The following is a 4,568-nucleotide window of genomic DNA, read 5'->3' on the forward strand; positions in this document are numbered from 1 at the left end:
ATTTTGGATGCAACTAACACGGACTAACGCTGTTTTCAGCGGAATTGCTCCGGTGTCTCGTTTTTGTGCAGAAATCCAACTTTCGGGAAAATCCTCGGAATTTATGCGAAAGGTCTTATTTTCCCAGAAGATTGACGGAGCCAGAAGGGCAAGCCAGGTGGAGGCCCGAGGCCCCCACACACTAGGCCGGCGCGGCCCAGGAGGGGGGCGCGCCGCCCTATTGTGTGGTCGCCTCGGCTGGCCCCTGGCGCCCTCCTTCGGACTACTTAACGCCTTCGACCTAAAAACGCACGGGGGTTAGAAGAAATCGCCAGAAACCATCCAGTACGCCACCACCGTCGCGGAACTCCGTCTCGGGACCAGAAACTCCATTCTGGCACTCCGCCGGGACGGGGAATTGGAGGAGATCATCGCCATCATCACCACCGACGCCTCTCCATCGACCAACCATGTTTCCCCCATCCATGTGTGAGTAATTCCCCCGCTGTAGGCTGAAGGGGATGGTAGTATCGATGGGACTCGGTTCCCGTTTTCCCACTAGTTAGGTTAACCTAACCTAAAAAATAGCCCAATGGGCCAAGTGGTTAACCGGAAAAACACTTAGGTCCAAATGGTTCGGCCCTTTTTCCCAAAGGTTAACCCCGCACGAACCTTTCTGAGAGTCCCATCGAGCGCCGCCTCCACCAGTACCGCCGGTCCGCCGCCCCCTGCTCGGTAGACACCCGCTCCTCCGACGAGCCGCCCTCCCGAGTCCCCTCCAGCACCGCCTCCACCAATACCGCCGCCCCTGCTCGGTAGACACCCGCTCCTCCGACGAGCCGCCCGACCCCTCCCTGGCGAACCATCTTCCCGCTCCACCCGGCGGAAACGGCGCTGCAGCGGCGCCCCGGCGGCGGTGACCTGTAACTCCTCATGGCTTCTCCGACCATGAAGACCTTCTTCGAGATCTTGGACCACACCGATGTTTGCGGCCGTCTCGGGTGAAGCTTCTCCGGCAGTCGTTACTCCTCGCGGACGATTACCTCAGGTAAAGGACTAAAGGGCCTCCTTTTCTTCCACCTTTTTCTACAAATTGCTGGCTTCTATGGTGGGCTGTTTCAGCTACCAAACCTTTGGTGAGGTGCCGCATTAGTTTCTGAACATTACTTGGTTTCCATGTGGTAGAGCTCAAGATTTAATATGGTGTTCTACTGTTCTGATTTGTATAACAGTAGGATTCATGTGTCAGGAGAGTTCTACAATCTAGACTATTTCATACTATGTAAAGTTTGACCAAAGTTTATAGAAGAGAATATAAGCATCTACAACGCCCAATTAGTTTTTATTAGGGAGTTATACAGCAGTCTACACTGCAACTTTAGCATTGTACTTTCTGTAACTTTAGCATCTACAACGCCCAATTAGTTTCTTACTGCACATTAAATGTATAAAATACAGAGTAGCATACTTTGCAGAATCACAACAACTCACCTTCTGCCTCCCACAAGTCAAATCTCACAAGCCAACTGTCAGAAGCAGTCTGTGAGATAACTAGCCTGTCCACCCATAATTTTACCTTATTGTACACTCATACTGTTTTGTCTGTTCTGTTGCCAAGACTAATACTATTTTGTTGTCTATTGATGGCGGCAAGATGCAGCAAATAGAAGAAGGTGCATCACTAGTGGCAAGATAGATGGCGTCATTAAGATCTCGGAGTGTTGGTAATTCACAGATGAGAACGGAAGTGGATGATGAGGTTCACAATGAAGAGATTCCATTCGAGGGAGATGAGGACGACGAAGATGAGAATTATGAGCTAGAAGAAGATTTTGATGATGAGGACATCAGTGAAGGGTCAAATGCAGTTGCTCAAGGAAGAAAGTTCAGATCTAAGTCTTGGCGAGAATTTGTGCCAATACACGTTGATGGAGAAGTTACACGAGGAGAGTGCAAGCACTGTGGTACGCTAATTAGTGCCAAGCGAGGGCATGGAACAAGCGGGTTGCGCAACCACTTAAACAGATGCCAAGCAAGGGCAACAGTGGTTGCAGCTTTGGATCAGATGAATGCAACCCTCATGACACCTGATGGAGTCAGCCACTTGTGGAAATGGGATCCGGATGTTGCAAGAAAAATGCTAGTGAGGATGGTTGTTCTCCATGAGCTTCCCTTGTCCATTGTTGAGTATGAAGGCTTTCAGAAATTTGTCTCTAGTTTGAATCCATCCTTTCACATGATAACAAGAAAGACTTTGAAGAACGATATCATGAAAGAGTTTGACAAGAAGAAGAAATCGTTGAAGGAGCTATTTGGTGCTTCCAAGTCAAGGATATCACTGACCATGGACTTATGGACTTCAAACCAGACTATTGGGTACATCGTCATCACGGCATACTTCATTAATGACTGCTGGAAGTTGGAAAAAAGAATAATCAAATTCAATGCCTTGGAAACACCCCACACAGGCTTATCCATATTCAATATGGTTCTAAAATGCATTCGTGAATTGAACTTTGAGGACAAGGTGTTTGCAGTAACATTGGATAATGCCTCTAACAATGGCCGAATGGTTAAAATGTTGAGAGAAAATTTGGTTGCGAAGAAGATGTTGCTTGGGGATGGAAAATTCATGCACCAACGGTGCGCTGCCCATATCCTCAACCTGGTATGCCAAGCAGGTATTGACTATCTGGATCCGATCTTGACAAACATTCGTGAGACCGTGAAGTTCATAAGGGTTACCGCAAATCGGAAAGAACAGTTTGAGGACATTGTTACACAAATGGGAATTTCTTGTGAGAAGAGTCTTTCTCTTGATGTTCCCACGAGATGGAACTCAACCTTCACAATGATCAAGCTAGCATTGAGGTACAGAAGAGCATTTGATGCCTTAGAAAGACAAGATCCCCAATATACATATGCACCTTCTGCCGAGGAATGGGAAGAGGCAAAAGCGGTTTGCAAGTTGCTTGTAGTGTTCTATGAAGCAACTAAGGTGATCTCTGGTTCAAAGTATCCAACTGCAAATTTCTATTTTCAATAAATGTGGCAAGCTAAGGAAGCACTGGATAAGGAAGCAGCTCGGGAGGACTCCCCTTTTCCTGCAATGATCGCACCAATGCAGAAAAAACTTGAAAAATACTGGAAGGTTTCTTGGCTTGCACTTTCAGTACCTGTCATCCTTGATCCGAGGTTCAAGTTCCCTTATCTTGAGTTTCGGTATCCTCAGTTGTTTGGTAATACTGCTCAAAGTAAGCTTGATCGAGTGAAGGAGATATTTAAAGAGCTGTTCGAGGAGTATGCTAAATTGAGCACCTCGGAAACTACACAAGCACAACAAGGAGGTGATGATATGGACATGGACATGGACATGGACATGGAGAGTAATGACCCATTGTCAGATTGGGACCGCCATCTTAGCCAAAGGATCAGCTCAACAAGTGTGGGGTTCTCTGAGCTTGATACTTACTGGTTAAAACCTCCAATAGCTCGAAAAGATAACTTTGATATCCTAGATTGGTGGAAAACAAATTTAGTGGAGTATCCGATACTTGCTAGCATGGCTAGAGATGCCTTGGCCGTTCCTGCTTCTACTGTTGCATCGGAATCGGCGTTTAGCACTGGGCGTAGAGTTATATCTGATTTCAGAAGCCGATTGACCCCAGACACAGCTGAAGCTCTAATCTGTATGCAAGACTGGTTTCGTACATCAAGTGAGAACTCTCCTATTCTTGTCATATTTTATAAATTTGTCTGCAAGATTTGTTTTGTACACCATGTATACAAGTGTATCACTTGTTCCATTCTTTTCTATGTAGGTACACCTGGTCTTAGCACAGAATCTGTGTATGACATACTTGGTGAGGAAGGTCTCTCCATTTCATCAACTGAACCATGCTGAAACCAAATCCCAAACACATGGTGAGCATCTTTCTCTCTTTGTTTGGTATATAAATCTGTGTGTTAGACTTCATGTATGATCATGCCGTACCGCCTGCATTTAGAAGCAGCATAATTCCACACTTCCATTGTCTTGGCAAGATTATAGCCTGTTTGTTATACTAATACTATAAAGTTGTTACATTTGCCTAATATCTGCAATCCTTACAAAATATGCTCTGTCTTTCAAGGTTTTGCAAAGGAGACTGACGATGGCGCGGATGAAGAGTTGCAGCAACTCCATTTTAAGGACAAATTAAAAATGAGAACATGGCTGAAACGTTTAGCCTGTTTTTTTTATCCTGTTTAAGTTCAGACTCATAAAAGAGATTGTTGGTGACAGTGTTGTTTTGTTTCTATCGCTTGTCCCTATCGCTATGCTTACTGTCAACTCTAGTATTGTAATAGCAACAAGGTCTGGATGTTCTTAGTCTTGTCAGAATTTTTTGCTGTCGATTCATACATATTTTGTGTCACAGGACTGTCAAATTTTGAATTTACCTGTAAATTGTTAATACTTTTAGCAAAGGCCATGATGATTTTTCTTTTGAAACGAGCCGACGAGCTGTGCGACCATTTCTCATATGCCATAATGGCCATTGCACGATATTAAAAGGTTCGAACCTTAATAACCAACGGTTAACCAT

At 45.1% G+C, this 4,568-nt stretch overlaps 1 long non-coding RNA gene across 1 annotated transcript; it reads left to right on the forward strand.

Moving 5' to 3' along the window:
* Window positions 1–871: 871 nt before the first annotated feature.
* Window positions 872–4,355, forward strand: LOC124705800. Its single transcript, XR_007004166.1, has 3 exons — window positions 872–1,027; window positions 3,801–3,903; window positions 4,113–4,355. It is a non-coding gene; the product is annotated as an uncharacterized LOC124705800 (long non-coding RNA).
* The last annotated feature ends 213 nt before the right edge of the window (window positions 4,356–4,568 follow it).

The sequence above is a fragment of the Lolium rigidum genome, chromosome 4 (genome assembly GCF_022539505.1).
Source record: "Lolium rigidum isolate FL_2022 chromosome 4, APGP_CSIRO_Lrig_0.1, whole genome shotgun sequence".
NCBI classification, from domain to species: Eukaryota; Viridiplantae; Streptophyta; class Magnoliopsida; order Poales; family Poaceae; genus Lolium; species Lolium rigidum.